Source organism: Vespula pensylvanica, chromosome 15 (assembly GCF_014466175.1).
Source record: "Vespula pensylvanica isolate Volc-1 chromosome 15, ASM1446617v1, whole genome shotgun sequence".
Lineage (NCBI taxonomy): Eukaryota > Metazoa > Arthropoda > Insecta > Hymenoptera > Vespidae > Vespula > Vespula pensylvanica.
This window is the reverse complement of record NC_057699.1, coordinates 2950987-2969950: the sequence shown is the minus strand read 5'-3', so window position 1 is coordinate 2969950 and position 18964 is coordinate 2950987. Positions and strand designations below refer to the sequence as shown.

Genomic DNA, 18964 nt, shown 5'->3' with positions numbered 1-18964 from the left:
GCCTGCCGTCGTTGCAGACTGCGCAGTTTGTTGCACGCGTTGCGATCGTCCGCCGCGTGCGTCTGCATATGCCGAAGAATGTATGTATCGTACATATGTATACATAGTAAACTGCATGAAATTGCTACGAAGGAAACACCGAAAAAGGAAAAAAAGAAAAAAAGATACGCTTAAAGAAAAAGAGTAACTTCGAAATATAATATAAGTGTCGATACCGCGAGATATCTCTAAAGTTATATCGATTTATATCGTTTAGATGAGAAATTTAAAATGTAGTTTGAATATAAAAATGAATGAAAATTATCGTTCGGTGGCTTCGATTTTGTTATTTCGGTGTTACGTACGAGACGATAAGAGAGGCGAATGCGCGAGAAAACATTTTTCATCTCTGTCGAAGTTTCGAGAGCTCGCGCGTGCCAGCTCGAGCTGTTTGCACCGAACGGAATATTCAACGTTACAGCAGCGAGATTCGAAACGGGCAGGGACTCTCGAGCCGTGATAAATCACTGCCAGGAAGCTGGCAGGAAAAGCGATCGATAGCCACCGTAGATATATCCGATTTGAGAGTACGTCGTACGCTTGCTCGAGTACAAGAGAAAGAAAGAAAGAAAGAAAGAAAGAAAGATAGAAAGAAAGAGAGAGAGAGAGGGAGAGAAAGAGAAAGAGTAAAGAAGAGAAGGCAAAGTCGAGGACATTGAGAAACGAGATGTCGCTGAACGGCGAATCGACGTTAGATAAATCTTCTTTGCCCTCTTGCTTTGAGTTCCTCGAGAATCGCTAAACGTTCTTATCTTTCTGATGAGAGAGAGAGAGAGAGAGAGAGAGAGAGAGAGAGAGAGAAAAGAAAGAAAAGTCGGTCCACCCCATTCGATCGATCGTTCAAAAACTTTCGATTGATTTTTCTAAAGACGAGTTTAACTCGCTCGAGATGAGAACTGGACCACAGTCGTTGAACTAGATCAGAGTCAGACTAGTTCCAGACTGAGTTAACTCTACTACGATTACTATTAAACTAATGCCAGACAAGTTAGCAGACTGAGAGCATTAATTCCACGAGAGATTAGAATCAAATACCTTGAATTAATATTACACCAAGCAAGATTAGATTAGCGGTAGACCGGATCACCGCATAGGCGGCATCGTATTCGACTCCGTGTGATCTCAAAGCGAACGTTTACCGAACTACAGAATCGACTACGGATCGATATTATTCCGCGAGGCATTATTAGTCCAGTGAGAGGGTAAAAGCAAAGCGAGTTCGCTTTTATCGGTATTACCCGAATACACCGATCTCTCATGGAGATCTCATGTTAGAATCACGAGTAATAGCGATATCTGGTCGACCTAGTAATCGATTCGATGAGGCAGTCCATTAATTCCAACTCGATGTAACCGAGTGGTATTCGTTGGAAATCCCTGATTCTCTCGTAAACGTGAAACAGGAATGAAAATAAAGAAATGTTGGAACGCGAGTCGAGGTTGCCTTGATCTAGAAATCGGTACAATCAAGAGAAAGAGAGAGAGAGAGAGAGAGAGAGAGAAATGGATAGATAGATAGAGAAAGAGAGAGGTATGTGGAGAGAGAGAGAGAGAGAGAGAGAGAGAGAGAGAGAGAGAGAGAGACTAGCTCGATTTAACGGCAAATATCATCGTGAATGACGTTCCGACGCTGTCGAGAAGCTTGGAGCGTGTCGGTGGCAAGGGTCCCCCTGCTTCCGGCGAACCATATCCGGCAGAACGCCCACCTATATCTCGCTCCGACAGACCGTGCACACTCCCTACACTGCCCACAATTTCTCTCTATCGTCCACCAATTGCGATAGATAGTTCTTTCTGTCCCGACAAAATCATTCAGCAAACACGTTGCTGAGACTAACCCCGTAATTTCGTATTGTAATTTATGTATAAACTTAAATATTCGAATACAAAGTGAAATTATCGATCATGCAATTATACGTTAACACTTGACACGAAATGAACACAAGAATACTTCTTTCTCTCTTTTATTTTTTTGTTTTTTGTCAATAACTTCCCGATGGTCATCATCACGAAACTATCCTTTCATTCTGGACTAAGTCAATATTTGCCACGGTTTTATCCAAGTATGTATGTTCTCTCTACCATAACGCTCGAACGCTCTCCCATCAGGAAACTGTAGGCGTCGTAATTTATTCTCGCTCACGAAACCGTTGAAAAAGAAGAAACTTTCTACCCTAACGTCTACTCACTCATGTACACCTAAATCTCCTATTATTATTATTATCATTATCATTATTATTATTACAATCATCATCATCATCATCATCATCATCATCATCATCATTATTGTTAATTATCGTAGAGCTTAAAATTTTATTAAAAATAATAATAAATTAATGAAGATCTCCTTTTCCTGGCTATCGAGAGATTCTTCAAGTCCTTGGACTTGAACAACTTCCATAATAAGAGGTACACGTAGAAGAAGAAGAGTTAATGATATTATGGAATAATAAAAAAGTCACGTGTGTGTCCCGGCGCATGCCACCACACGACACACAACACCGATAAAAACTAGCAAGGACTCCTCTTCTATGTCAGCTGTCTGCCATTTCGTCAGCGTTTAACTATCTCCGTTGCTTGACTGTTCGATTTACGATCGGAGAACGTGCATTATCTTTGATACCTACTTCCTCCGATAGAAAGTGAACTACTCGGCGCTACAAATTTTTCTTCGAAGACATGACCGACAGCGATAACATTCGAAATATTCAACGTAACTCGATGACGAAGTCGCATATCGTTACCAAGGCTGTAATAAAAACTAACGATCAAAATAAATACATACAAAAATTTTTGCTTCATTATTACGATTAACATAAGTCGACAATTTTAATTAACCAACTTCGGTCGCCACATCAAATTTATTTGCCTTTATAATTCGATCATTTGCACGAGTTTACTTCTAAAATATATCAGAACAATCGTGCTAAAAGAAATAAATAACTTTTCGAAATCTCGAAGTTATATTTAATAGGAAATTTTCACCGACGACGATGATTGTTAAGATTCTTGATCGATTAATTCGAGAATGCTAAGAATAAAAAAGTTCGATCGAACTTTAATACCATCGTGTTGGCGTTCGATTCAATAAACGCGTCGCGTCTGGATTACATTTCGTAAAAACGTTTTCACTGTCGTGACACGTTCGAATCGTAAGTGTCGGATGGTTTAACAAATGGAATAATTATTGTAAATACGAGCCTAAATGCATAGTTAAAAAATATCTTTAGTTTAACATAGATAGCTTGACTAATTATATATATATATATATATATATTGGTATATACATATATAACAACTAATACGAAAGGTTTTTTTTAAAAAAAGAGGGGACGTTATGTTTAATGCCGTCGATGAACGTTTCCGCGTATGACGAGCGGTGTGTATTCGCTTGTCGTTAAAAATATGCGAACGCTTCGATGCATATTCATGCGAAATCACCCTCAGTTTCAACTCTCCATTCGATCGAAAGGTGAAAGGTTATAAAAGACATTTAAAAAAAAAAAAAAAGATGGCGGAATAATCAACATTGAAAATGTGCCTTCGCTTTAAAACCTTCATTTATGTAACGAGCGCCTTTGACACTTAAGCCGTGACAAATAACGGCAAGCGTAATTAGCACGAAACATTAATTACTTTGATTTTACTGTTATTTTCTTAAATAACCGTTAAACCATATTTTTTTTACATGCTATCTGTGAACGATTTTAAGTCGAATAGTTATAATAGAAAATAAAACGTAGGAAGTTACGTTCTCGAGGTCAACGTACGACTCTCGATCGATCCTATTGCGTGTTCTGTCGAGTGTTTTTCGAGTCTTTTGTTACGCGGAAGGATGCAAGTGCTCCGTCGTTCAAACGATTGTATGAACGATGCTACCAGTAATCGTCACTGAAAAGAAGATAGAATGAAAATTAACTATATCGACGTTATTCCTAAATCAATATGATCTTTGACTTATTAAATATTTTAACAAAATCTTTCTTTCTCTATTTACCCGTCGATAGAACATTTTTTAACTTTCGATCGATTTTTTCTAAATGAATTTAACTCTGGAAACGAGAACTGGATCAATAATACATTTAAAAAATTTTTTCTCTTCTATCTTCTCTCACTCAATGGGTATATGCAGACATACATACATATATATATATACAAGAATCACTAATAGAAATGTACTTTATTTCACGTTAAAAAAAAGATATATATATATAGATATATTTTTATTAAAGATATTATTTAATATTTTATTGCAGATATTCGATATTTTTTTATATATCTATACAGATATAGATAATATAAAACAAAAAACGTTTTCTATCTAACATTCAATTTAAATTAACTAACTTCGAAATATTTATATGTTAATGACATCGTTATATAGGTATATTATTAACTAATGAAAATGATTCTCTTGGAGCGGCTAACAGGTCTGACAATGAAGTGGCAAGACAGACGTTTCCAAGGCACATAAGTCAGTCGAGCGTTAGAGCGAGCCTACTCAACCAATATACGCTAACCATTTGTCATGCTTGCTTACTGCTTTGCTGGTGCACCGACTTGTGACTTCATAAACTTACGAGAGAACACCTGCAGCGCGAAGATGTCCGCATACTACGAGTCGGTCTAGTGTCAACGAGCCTCTTAGCCAAACAATTTAAAGCCAAGGAACGTTTCGTCCTTATCGTTCATGTCGATGCCCAAACAAACATACCGTCGCCGTTTTCTTGTTTATTATTGTATACGTATGTAGTACGTACACGTAAAAACAGGTAGACACGTGTGTTTCTTATTTTTTCTCTTTTTTTTTTCTAACACCGATATCGAGCGTTACGAAATTTTTCTTACGAAAGATGGATCGTAAGAAAGAAAAGAAAAAAAAGAAAAACATACGTACTTACGTACTTGCTTATTTTGTATTTTGATTTGTTCTCTATGCGCTGGTATGTATATATCTATATATACATATATATATATATGTCTCCATGTATGGCTCATATATCTCACTTCCGGTCAGAAGTTATCCTTGTAATTCGCTCATTAGACGAAGTTATGCCGGGAGTAATTAGCGCTCGGCTAATCGACTACATTCTCCAATATCGTGCTCGGTACATAGTAAACAGGCTCAGTGTGGTCGGAGTGCGAGAATCTATTCGATATATCGCGACGGTAGCCAGGATATCATCGAGTTCGTGGCTAGTGACGCCCATTGAACTAGATTTTCGATTGAGGTGAGCGGTGAAAAGTAAAATTCCACTTTCGTTGCCGTTGGTACAGACGTTAATTAACGAGTAGACAAAAAACTATAAAAATTGATAAGGCGTTCTCGATAAAAGTTTTTTTGAGAAATCAAAAGAGTTCTATAGGTATAGGTAATAAAACAGATATGATCGATGATCTAAGACGTTTATGATCAATTAGACGAAGCATATAAAGTAAAATGCTAATAGTATGTATATATTTTCGCAAAAAAAAAAAAAAAAAAAAAAAGAAGGAAAAAGAAAAAACCGACGACAAAAGAAAAAAAACGAGACAAAAAAAATGATCGACGATTCAAGACAGTTATGATCAATTAACGCGTTACAATTAAAGGAAATAGATAGATTAAAGAGACTAGGAATTTTATAATATAACCAAGTCGAGAAAATAAGATGATAAGAGGGAGAAGGAAGGAAGACTCGAAGAGGACCTCATGCTGAGACGATCACGTTCCAAGGACCGGTCGGTCCTCTTTGGGTCTCTTCTCCTCGTACCTCTCCTCGTGAAACTCGGTAACGACGGCAACAACGAGGACGACGGCGAATCTCTCCGAACGGGATCGAAATGCCTCTAAAGAATTGGATTATCAATTATCCGACGAGAACCTCCACGCCTCTCCTCGATCCTCTTTTCCTTCGCTTCAAGCTCTTCCCCCTTGAGGCGACTTGAACGCAGTACTGCGACGATTCGTTACGGTGTCGTGACTTCTCGTGATATATCTCGATGATGTCGAGTGGTAAAAGCAAGAGAACGAACGAACGAACGAACGAACGAACGTAGGTAAAAACGAACGAACTCTATACACGTAATAATGACGACATATACCTTATGAAAATGTGTTACGAGTTCCTTACCTACGCGAAATCGATATGTCTAAACAATTACACGCTCGAATGACGAAGCGTTCCTTTTAATTATTATCAAGACACGATTTTCGAGACTCCTGAATCTCAGATGGCACGTTTTACGTACGAGAATTTAATAAGTCGTTTTCTACCTTTGAGATATGACTCGGTCTCGCGACCGAGAAAGATCTCTTCGTTAAGACACGCATACAGATGCGTCTTATATATGCGTTGAGAGAAATAAGATGCACATGGAATGTGCTACTCGCTCTTCCCGTGATCATCTTGCAAAATCTCTATCTCTATCTTTCTCCCCCCCCCTCTCTCTCTCTCTCTCTTCTCTTTTCTTCTCTTATTTTTCTTCTTTTCGAGAAAGAGAGAAAGAGAGGAAGAGAGAGAGATGACTCGCAAAAAAGACGAGAAAGAATATTTCTTCGTCGAACTTTAAGTTATGCGATATGTTATCGATTACATGTTATTAATATCGATCTTAACGTCGATTAATTTCACAAATATCTCCTTTCCTCGATGAATTAATTGATATCCACGAGAACGCTGTAACGCATGACTGCCGGCATATAAATCAATGATAAAACGCTTGGTATATTACGAACCGCGAACCGAGCGATCCTTATCGCATCGACTTGTAAATTTTCCTTCTAATTCATAATTTAATACGTGACTCTCCCACACTACAGTGGCGTGTCATTAACGTGCTCTTACCACTGAGAGAAGATCGCTGCACCTGTTCGTCGATTATACAAGAGAACGAGAACTTTTGAAAGAGAGAAAGAGAGAGAGAGAAAGAGAGAAGGAAAATCAACACAGAGGCAAAGCATGTGTATCTTCTTGAACATCTATCACGAGTGTCGGATGTGCTCGACATTGCACTCCTTCGTCTGATTTCGTAGCAATATTTTTTAATGTCTTCCGAGAGTTAATTGAAATTGGTCTTACGCTTTCGAAATGACGTTTCTTCTCTTTCTCTTTCATCCTTCTTTTTTCTTTTTTTTTTGTATTTGTTTTCCTTTTCGTTTCGAATTCCCAAACTGTTTTATAAAGTTCACTTTGACCTTACTATGATACGGGAAAGAAACTCGATATCGTTGTTAATTAACTAAATCGAAAATGTCGATAAATCATCGATAAAATGATTTGTCCGATATATTAAACTTGTCCACCTTCCTTTCGTCGCTACTACGCAAGAAATCCTTCATCCGCTCGATCCGATCATTTCAGGGTTTAATAACTGATCGCATGATCGAACGATAACTCATTTACCGTCTTATTCGAGAGTAAAAATTCATTAACAAAAATGACCGTTCGATTAACGATCGCTCGGGTGGTTTCTTTTCTTCTTTTTCTTTCTTTCTTTCTTTTTTTTTTTTTTTTTACCAGAAGCAACTTTCTCACGTATAAAAAGAAAAAAAAAAAAGAGAAAAAAGAAGATGTTTTAAACAGTCGATCCGCGCTTCCATCGATCCCAACGATCGATGGAGAAAATCTTCCATATGTCGCAAGTCTCGAAAAGTAAAAAAATAGAAGACGGTCGATCGATTCTCTTTAATCAAATCGACTCGATCTTCCGAAGAAAATCGAGACACGTACGCACTTACTTACTTAAGTAGTTGACGAAAGAAATAAAAGAGAAATAAAAAGAAAACGAAAAGGAGAAAGAAATAAAAGAGAAACAAACGCGTCACATCGAAGAAAGAAAGAAAGGAAAAGAAATAAAGAAGGGGGTAAGACTCCGACGGCATAGTCGATGGCGGTGCATCGTTTATTCAACAGAGCCTGTGATTTTCGCGAGTTTTTTCTTTTATTCGTGTAACAGTGGCTGAACTACCTCGTCCCATTTGTCCGTTTTGGGCGACAGTGTACGGAAGAAATCTTTCCGGTTTTGGTGGTATAACCGGTTTTACGTATCCCTATGTACCTTTTTTTTTCTTTTCTTTTTTTTGTCCTCCCTCCGCACAAAGAGCGATGCATCTCAAGACCCCCATGAACCTTTCTCCCTTTTGCCTTTTACCGATGTATGCATGCACGAGCTAGCTTATTAGACACCGAAGAGGCCACGATTCTTTGAAGATCTAACCGGTAATCACTTTTAATATCGGCGATTACGATGAATCATGCAACTATCGACTTTTCCTTCGACACTTGTAGAATACGGACGTATAAACGTCTTAACGTTGTCGTCGTCGTCGTCGTCGTCGTCGTCGTTCATGAACATACGAAAAGACACATATAGAAGATAGATAATTTTGACTCATCCAAGACTTAGGCAGGCTTCATCCTCGACCGTTAGTCGACGTCCGATCGTAGAATAGGCCTTAACGCGAGTCTCTTCCTCTTTATTTCACACATCGAGCGTGGAGAGCCGTTATTGTAAATCCTAAGTAGTTATTCCGCAAAATAACGGATTTTATAATATAACGGTAGTAGACCGGCAGTGCACGTTGTGTTGCATTCTTTACGCTCGATCTTTCATTGCCTTTTCCGCGATAACGATCGTGTCTTGTCGGGAGAACAACAACGCGACAGCTGGTTCTCGAGGAAAGCTCTCTTTCTCCCTCTCGTTCCCTCCTCCCTCTCTCTATTTCTCTGTCTTTGTCTCTTTATTTTTATTTAACATAGAACGTTCGAACTTTAAAGAGTTCGATAATAAAGATCGAAACGGAGATCTACGATGCGATTATTCGACCTTGAGGTAAGAACAACTTTGGCTTTTCTTTTTCCAAGCTCTCTCTCTCTCTCTCTCTCCCTCTCCCTTTATCTATCTATTCTTTTTTTTGCAGCCCCTGCCCGTTCGTGTTAATTATTACGCTCGGAACGCATACCCGCTCGTTCGTAATTCTTACGGCTGCACTATCGCAGCGGTAGATTTAATACGTGGCATTCGAAACGGCGTGCAATAATCGTCAAGTACATAAACGAGATAATGTCAACGTTCAACGCTGTCCACCGAGATATATACGGTGGACGAGAGAGCTCGGTGAGAATCGGCGCTTGAATTTACACGATGTGCTTTTCTTTGAACGTTGTTTCGCAGTGGGCAATGACGTACGATGACAGACTCGATAAAATCGTTTTCTTACGGTCGATCGACCGCTCGTTCGCTCGCTCGTTGTTGTTGTTGCTGTTGTTGTTGTTGTTATTGTTGTCGCTGTTCCCTTCTCCTTCTCTTTTCTCGATTCTCCTTCTCTCTTCCGCTACATCCTCAAAGATCGATCTCTCACTCGTGTATATTAAAATACGAATTTTCTCCATCTTACGAAACGCTTTTCAAAACTTATCACTAGACTTTTTTACGTTATTTTCCCTTTTCCATTTGTAAAGAAACTCAAGTTTGTTAAAGTATGTCTGTGTGTGTGTGTGTGTGTGTGTGTGTGTCTGATTTGTGTGCATGTGTATAAGTATACACAGCTTCTCGACGACAGGACAGCAGATAAATATCCGATCGGCCAAGAGAACCATATCGGTGAAGCTACGTGCCGTTTAAAGTCTCGCTGCGTTCTCTAGCAAAAGCACGAATGCCAGAAAAAGGAGTACACATTTTATCCCCGTAGAAACACGCCCGAGATATTCTCGTGACACGCGGTTGACAGACAACGAGAAAGTCCCTATCGAGTGAACGACGACGGCGACGACGATTACGACGATCTTACAACTAAACGTTCGATCGTTTTATTGTCCACATCTGGAAGATCATTGCGAATTACGAAAAGAAATTATATTTTCTTTTCTAACGACTTACGAGTAAAATAGATTTCATTCGTTGGTTCGTTCGTTTATTCCAACAACGATCTATAATTTCGATACGATTCGATATTTTTCTAATTCGTTTTTAAACGCATACAAGCATGAAGCTCACACGTAAGTACGTATATATGGAAAATTGCTCACCATGTTGGAATTAAAAGGCTATTGACAGAATAATTCTCGATATGAGAAATATCGTCGCTTCGTTGCCGATGAAAGAAACAACACGAGTCAAACTTTCAAAGCGACGCTCGGATAAACGTACACGCGAAAATAGTGTTTCCGGATTTCAAACTGACAACGCATCTATCGGCGATACGTGAAAGGGATCGATCGTGTTTGTAGAAAATAAATCGTGCCTTGCGTTCACGATCAAACTCAATCGAGAATCTAACGCGTTGTTTCTTTAATTTTGACGCGCGTCTGATTTCACAAAATCTGAAAAAATTCATGGCGATATATCAACAATAATCAATGTACGCCATTCGAAAGAAATAATTATTCTATAAAATATCGTCGATTAGTTCGCTTCGCCATATGCTCGGTTTCGTGCAAAATCCAACAAAAAAAAAATTATTTTCTATAATTAATAGATTTTCGCTGATCGTTTCGTTTTCTGGGACGTGTACGGGTTTAAAAAAATCTCAAAAAAAAAAAAAAAAAAAAAAGAAAAAATGTCGAAAAAAAGAAGAAAAAAGAAAAAAAAAATCTCTGTGATAACAATAAAAATACAATCAATAAATACAAAAAAAAAATTATTCTCAAAATATAACAAACTTTATAAACTTACGTCGATCGTTTCTTCTATTATAAACGAGTGGAGTTCGGACATATGTGCGTTATTGGAATGCAGGAGAACGCCCTTCGATTCGTTTATTTTCCTTCTCTTTCTCTTCTCTGCATATCCAAATGCTATCGAAAGCGTACCGTTTACGAGCGGTATAGTCGATAAGCTCGAAGAATCGACTTGCACACGCAAGTATCGGAGGAACGAAGTATCTATGGAAGGGTGTTAAGCTTGGTACCAGGCGTGAACAGGTTTTAACTTGAAGTAGGAAATAGGTGTAGCGAAGGAAAGAGAGAAATAAAAGAAGAAGAGAAGAAAAGAGAAGAGAAGAGAAGAGAAGAGAAGAGAAGAGAAGAGAAAGTGAGAAGAGAGGAAGGGTTTGGCTAGGGTTTTACGAGCTAGTGATCCCGTGGGCGCCTTGTTTATCGCAGATATTCGACGGTAATATAAACACTTAACTGACTAACCTTACCGAGAAAAATGATTCTATTAAGCTGGCAACACGTTGAATCACGAGAGAACTAAAGAATCGGGTGGTCGATATCTAGATGCCTTCCGTTTCGATTTGTTATGCGGAAAACGTAAATGCCTTGTTAAAATCACGAAAGAATAACGTGAGAGAACTCGCTGATACAGGTTTAAACGTGGTGAAGGTCTAAAACGTACTAAGATTAACTACGAAGTATTAAATTGATTACATTGGGATAACCTTGGAGTTCCAAGAAGACGAATGTACGTAAGGTCCATACATGGGAGGAGTTTTCAGATAAATCCTTGACGCTAATTGGTCGTCCTTGAAGAGAACAAAGCATAAGAACGTTTGTTTCTTAAGGAAGAGTCACGTAATAATAACATCTATTTCGACCGCTTTTGTTTATTTACTTCAATGAATAAGATATATCGTGAAGATCGAAGGAACAAAAAGTTTAGAAAATATATGCGTCCTTATTCTCTGTTTTTCTGTTTTTCTTTCTTTCTTTCTCTCTTTTCTTTTCTTCTCTCTCCCTTTTTTTTTTTTTTTTTACGAGCGAGTGAAATCTATGGGAATACATACGTCGTGATTTTCAGAGGACGATCGAGGAAAGAAATTTTTTTTCAAGGAATCGGGTGAAAGCTGAATAAACTCGAAAGTGTCGGAAACCGTAACGAAACCTTTTTTAATCTCTTTTCTCGATCGATAAATGAATGCGATCTGTCCTCGATTTTATCTTTCAACGATTCCCTTTGATTCTTCTTTTTCTTTTCCTTTCTTTTTTTTTTCTTTTTTTACTTAATTGGAGTCCTTCGAGGGTATGGCGAAATTCGCGACGCTCGATCGATTCCTTTAAATTTAGGATCATTATCGAATCGATCGATCGATCGATTATTACTTCGATTATTTCGAAATTCTCTTCGAATATCATTCTCATGAGATAATCCAAGAACGTTCAACTTGTAACTCTTTGATCGCGCTCTCTCTCTCTCTCTCTCTCTCTCTCTCTCTCTCTTTGCCGTTTATTAGAATGTACAATGAATAACAAATTAATAGATACTAAAAGAGGAGAAACAGGAGAAGATGGCAAACAGTATGGCAATGATGAGTATAATCCGACGATTCGTTGGACCACGTTATTACAATGAAACGAAGGTACGCGTTTTAACGCTCGTTTGGCTTTACGAGGAAGTGAGCTGTGTATATGTTGCATCTCGTTATTTATTAGCGATATCCACCTTGGTAATGTCGGCACTTACGAAGCGAGAAAACTAGGTAGGCGCATCTGAGAATGACTCAGCTTAGCCGACTCGAGTGGAGTTTCATAAAAACGTGTCTCTCAAACCTGGCGCGAAATTCAGGCGCTTAAGGTAGATGAGAATGAAAGGAAATCTTCGATGATCGTTTTTTTTTCTTTCTTTCTTTCTTTTCTTTTCCTTTTTTTTTTTTTAATCGACTCGAGTTTAATTTCTCTTCGTATAAACGTACGATCGGAAAGGTTGAAATCTTAAAAAATCGATGAAATCGGTGAAAGGACAAAGACGAAAAAGGGAGATGTTTCAGGAGAGATCGCATTATCTCGAGGTGACAAGGAAAGAAAAAGAAAAAGAAAAAGAAAAAGGAAAAATGAAAAGAAAAAAAAAGAAAGAAGACGGAGGTGGATCTCGCTGTGCCGCGCCGCAGCGAACAGAGTCGAGCCGATTTAAACAAATTCGCACCTCCTTAACGCCGACCAAATTTACGTAGCAAGTTTAAAACCTTCTTGGGCCGGGCACGACTTTTACGTCGTTGTGCGTGACGTTAACGATTCGTAAATTAAAAGGGCCGCGTTTTGTTCGGAGGCGGTGTGGGCGGTTGAAAAAGAATTATAAAACGATCGTTCAGCTTCTCTGGGAGAAACGAAATGCCTTCTTTGTCGCTTTCAACAATGTTTCTCGAGGAAGAAGAAAATGTTTTCGTTTGAAGAAAAAGAAAGGAAAAAGTAAGCGAACAAGAAAGAAAGAAAGAAAGAAAGAAAGAAAGAAAAAAGGGAGAGGGGAAAAGAAAAGTACATTTCCATCGTTGCACATTTATTGCGTTTCTATTCGCCAAGAGAACATAGCTACTTTGTCAACCTTTGAAATATCGTTTCTTCCTCGCAACAGGACGTACCTCGTGACGTTACGTATGTCTTATGTATATGTATACGTCGATAACACGTTTCTTAGAAAGTACTTTGCAATTCCGTCGTTACGTCGGTGAATTATAGACGGTAGAACTCCCGCATGAAATTGAAACTGAAACTGTTCTCTCGAGCCCCTATTTTATACTTGTATATTTTATTATACGAGGATGCGCACGATTTTACGATTTTATTGGAGATATATTTTTTCTTCCCCTCTCCCTTGCCAATCAAAAAGAAATTGAAACGAACCTGTTAAGATTTGACACAGTGAGTCTAGTAAGACGATTAAAGAAAAATAACAAATGATTATTATCGATCTAATTCTTCACTTTTAATAGAGTTTCTAACTTCTGATAGTTAAATTATTACAGACATCGACTTAGACATACCACGAAGGGAACATTATGATACCGCAATGATAATCAATAAGAAAGGAGAACGCGGTCCGGTTCTATCACTCCATAATCAATGTCTCTACCGCTGTTTAGTTTTCTTTTATTTATTATTATTAATATTATTATTTTTTGCTCTTTTTATTTTTTCTCCATTCCTTCTTATAAAAAAGAAAATAAAATAGAAAGAAGGAAAGAAAGAAAGAAAGAAAGAAAGAAAGAAAGAAAGGAAGAAAGAAAGAAAGAAAGAAGGAACGTGCAAGAGAGATAAAGATAGAGACAGCTCATGTATTCAGTAACGAGAACACAGCGAGATCGAGCTATATATTATCGAAGATAAAATCTTATTACTCATTGCAGGAGTGCTGTTACCGATACGCTGACAATTTTGTAGTCCATTACCGTAGTCGAGGCACGAGTATACCGATATCGTGCGTGAAGAAAAAAGCATTTCCTTCGATTATTAACGACCGTATCGCAGTTGTCCATACCGTGACACGCCTCTGTTATGCGAACGATCGTTAATCGATCATACTCTTTATATCGCAAGAAAATCATGCCGGCAATCCTCTCGTTTCGGACGAAGTTAGTTTTCGTGTTAGAGGGAGGCATGCAAGTAAGAGAAAACAAAGCTTTGCTTTAGACGTTAAAACGTAGCTACGTGCGGATTCGCAGCCGTTGCGCAATAACTAAGGCGTGTCAGGTCTTTAAATAAAACGCATACAGGCCGTAGCCTGTCACCCGTCCTCTCGAAATACATCGCCTGGATCAAAGACACGTTTAAACGGAGTCTGGCCTTAAAGTACACGAATTGACGAGACTTTTGGCTCCTTCCTGTATCTTCGACTTCCGCGAGAAAACTGAGAAAGAAAGAAAGAAAGAAAGAAAGAGAAAGAGAAAAAAGAAAAAACGAGAGCAAATCTCATCTCGCGAAAGTAGTTCTAAAAATATCGAACCTTTTGCATAGCTTCCGTTTGCCGACTCTCTCTCTCTCTCTCTCTCTCTCTCTCTTTCCGTCGAACTTTCTTCTTCTTGATGAAGATGATATAATGCTCGTTGACCTCGCACCAAAAAAGATGCCAATTATCAGAGATACGTATCATTTCTTTTTTTTTTTTCTTTCCTTTTCACAATAAAACCCGTCGTTGGATCGCGACGGATCAAATGGAAATTGGAATTTAAAGGCGGATACGAAAGTCCTTTGAAAAAGGAAATCTTGAGAAAGCCGTAAAACGAATCGTATTAACAAGTCGAATCGATCTTTGTGCTTGTCAACCGGATCCTCTCCGTTAGTGCGACAAAAATTTATTGCGAATAACGATTTCTCGCGGTTGCCACGAAGAGAACTATAAATGTCGGCTCGTTGCAGGAAGGAGAAAGAGAAAGAGAGAAAGAGACGAAGAAGAAGTAGAAAAGGAGGAGAGACGAAGGAGAGAAGAAGGAGAGATGAAGGAGAGGAGGAAGAAGAAGAAGAAGAAGAAAAGGAAGAAAGAAATGATATTCGACGTGCATACGCGACCCCAGTGCGAATATAAAATAAATTAATGTCCCTACGACGTTTTACGGGCGAGATATAATCGAGCGATACTTAGTATCCAACAGCGCGCGACTTCGGCTAAATGTCTTTCAGAACCGTAAACGTTACGCCACGACGTAGCAAAGTTCCAATGTAAATTTTGAAGAACGTACGTAGTCTCTGACGTTATTAAATATAACTTATTATCGAATTACATTAATGCTAATAAAAGATTCACGTAGAGAGACCAGAGGAGAAGAGGAAGCATATCGTATATATGTATGTATGTACGTATGTACGAACGTACTTACGTACTTCAGTTTGATACGACTTCAAAGGAAATCGACTTGAAACGACACCTGCACGAATTATTTCACGAGAAAGAGAGAGGGAGAGAGAGAGAGGGAAAGAGAGAAAGCAAAAATCAAATTCGTTGAAACATTAAACGTATTACCAAGAGCAGAAAAATCAATTTTTAACGAGCACATCACCGTTTTACCGATCGTTAACAAGCGAGATACGATGCGTTATCTTCGATCAACGTGCTATTCAAAGTTGCAGATATTCGCAACAAGGTTAAAAAGAATTTGTACGTTCTTTCAACCCGCATTGCCTTATCGATTTTTCCGAATGCTGCCCGACGAGGTACCTTACGAAATAACGACGACGACGACGACGACGACGACGACGACGACGACGACGACGTGAACGACGAGAACGAAGACGACTATAGTAATACCTACGAATCCTTCGTAAATTAAATTTGCCTCTTCCTTCGATGAATTATTCCCGAAACGAACGAGAAGTTATTTCTATCCGAACTTTGCTAACTCTATTATTGGATCGAATTTCAAGTCAGTAAGAATCTATTTAATCAGGTTTTAGCCAGACGTTCGTATCCCCAGGTGCTGGTTAAGAAGAAATTTCAAATGAAATAAAACGAAGGAAAAAAAGAAATGAAATAAATAAAAAAGAGAATCGAGATAAGGTAACGGAAGCTGCAAATTCGAACTAAGAAAGAAGAACGACATCGAAGAGACAATGCCTGTGAAATAATTCCACGTGATATTCCCCATTGGATCGTTACACCTGTGTGTCGCGAAACGAGCTACCAGTAGCAATTAGCGGCGCGTGGCTTTTATGCAATACATATCTTATAGTCGACTAAAACGATTTAACGTACGACGAGAGATATCAGAGAACTCTTAACTGGGCCGCGATAAACGATAACACCAACGCTCACAACCACTAGATAACGACACTTGCCTTTGTGTATGCCCGAACGAGTTGGAATAAATATTTCAATTAACCTCGCGTTAACGAACGTGCGAATTTCATATCGAGTTTTTTTTCATACAATTCGAATTTTAATACGAATTTCGAAAGATAATCGACGTCAATTTTGTCAAAGATATTAAATGAAGGAAATGGTATCGTAAACTAATTAGAAAGAAAGACGCTACATTAAGAAAGAAAATGACGGGGACGATATCGAGCAGGATTCTCCATTAAATTCGGTCGTACGGTAAACACGTTGATTTCGTCGCCGCAGGTGGTGTCGATGGCTGCTCGAAAAGGGAGGGAGGTAGAGAGAAAAAGGACGAGGAAAAAAACAGAGGAGGAGAGAGAAAGAGGAGAAAGAGAAAAGAGAGGTAAGACGATGACTGTGCAAGAGAGCGATGAAGAGGACACAGGGCGAAGGGCCGACGACCGATTTTCACGGAGAAGGTAGCACACGCGAAAGAAAGAAAAAAGATGGGAGTAAGGGAGAAGGAGAGAGTGAGAGTAAGAAAGGAAGAGAGAAAGAAAGAGGGAGAGAAAGAAGAAGAACGGGTTCCCCGAAGAGACTTTTTTTCCTCCAAATCGCCGATTCGTCGCACTAGCCACGAGAGAGGGCCGCACCCGCGTGCCTCTGCATTACAATTTATCACCGTCGTTAATAACCCGAAGACGAAGATAGTGAAGCGTAAAAGAAAATGAGAGGTAGAGAGAGAGAGAGAGAGAGAGAGAGAGAGAGAGAGAGAGAGAGAAAGAGACAGAAAGTATCTTATCGTTTACCGCGTCGAATTCTTTGATTCAGCACGCGTATCGTCGAACGAAGGACGCTCTTTGACCTCTTAACAGCCTTCTTGAATGAATGAAAGAGATATCTTCTGGTAGATTGTTTTACCCGGCGCACCTTTTCCAACCTGTTTCTCGCTTTGTTTTAAGTTTTAAAGGAGAGGAAGATCTTGGTTATCTCGAGACAGTGATAGATGTCCTTCGATCATCCGTATTAATCGCCGTGAAAGACTGGATTTGAAATCTTTAAGACCCTCATCTTTTAATCCCCGAAATTCGCCGTTTTAAACCCGTTGAGAAGTTCAACGAGTAAATAAAAAAAGAAACAAAAAGAAAAAGGAAGGAAGAAAGAAAGAAAAAGGGGATTCCTTATCTCGTATCTTTATCGTATCTTTAACACGATGCAACGATGTAAAAATGATGCACGCTCGATAATAATGTACGCGCTACGTATATTTTTTACTGTTTTTTATTTTTTATTATTTTCTTACTATTGTTATTTTTTTCTTTTCTTTTCTTTTTTATTTCAAGCCTCAGCTCTTGGTTACGCGAATTATATACGCGCTTAGATATTGGATAAACTGAATTGAATCGAATTCGTGGATTACCTAGGTACTCGAGTATGTCCTATCAAAGGGAAGTTTATTCGAGGAAGGGTCAAGTCACACCACAAGTACGAGAAATTCGTTTGGTTGATCTTAGTAATACCGGTTTATCTGGTTTCCTTTCTCTCTCTCTCTCTCTCTCTCTCTCTCTCTCTCTCTCTCTCTCTCTCTCTGTTTATTTTTCTCGTCGTATCTAGCGTTAATTTCTCATTTTTAATCAATATATCGCACTTCCGAAACACGGATGCGCTACGAGTAAACGAGTCGACCGGCTCGTAAATTGATTTTGCGCGTCAAACTATAGCCCGAGATCTTGCTATTACTAGTAGTAGTATCGCGATTACGCGCGTAAACTATCGAGACGAACAGGAGTAAGGAAATCGATGAAGCGAGAAAGAGAGAGAAGGAAAGAGAGAGAGAGAGAGAGTGTGTAGTAGAGTTCGATCGGTCGAACCAACAGACTCTCTTCGACTCTTTGAATTATCCTCTCTATCATTATTAAATTTTGATTATTAACCCTATGCACTCGACTCTTTCGATTGGTCGGGCATTAAGCATAAACGGATTTATCTGTAAAATCAGAGATGCATTATACATGCATTATTAGAAAATTTACTAGTATCAAAGTAGTCACAACCGGTCGATACCAGTCAAATTCGAAGAGTTACGTTCGACCGTGAACAATCTCGATGACTATGGTAAAGTTATTTTTTCGTGATATACGCGACCAACTCCTTTAAAGTCCGAAGCAAGAACATATTTTTTGCTCTTATTTCGAGACGGTACGATGTACCTTCGACGAATACAAGAAGAGACGAGGAGAGGAGGGAGAAGATGGAAAAAGAAGCAGAGAAGAAGGGGTTAACGTACTCGCCACACCCTACCTTAAAGATTGTAAACGATTATTAATGCTTCTCCATGGCTGACCCGTAACCTTATGCTGGCTCTCCCCTCTTTTATGCTTCTTTCTCTCTCTCTCCCTCTTTTTCTTTCCCCCTTTTTCTCTCTCCATCTTTCTTTCTTTCTTTTTCCTTTCTTTCCCCCTTTCGTACGTTTCTCTTT

The 18964-nt window shown here is 38.8% G+C and overlaps 1 protein-coding gene across 6 annotated transcripts in view; it reads right to left on the bottom strand.

Moving 5' to 3' along the window:
- LOC122634614 (Krueppel-like factor 3) overlaps nt 1–18964 on the bottom strand; it is a 244337-nt gene that overhangs the window by 206524 nt on the left and 18849 nt on the right. The window lies entirely within an intron of this gene.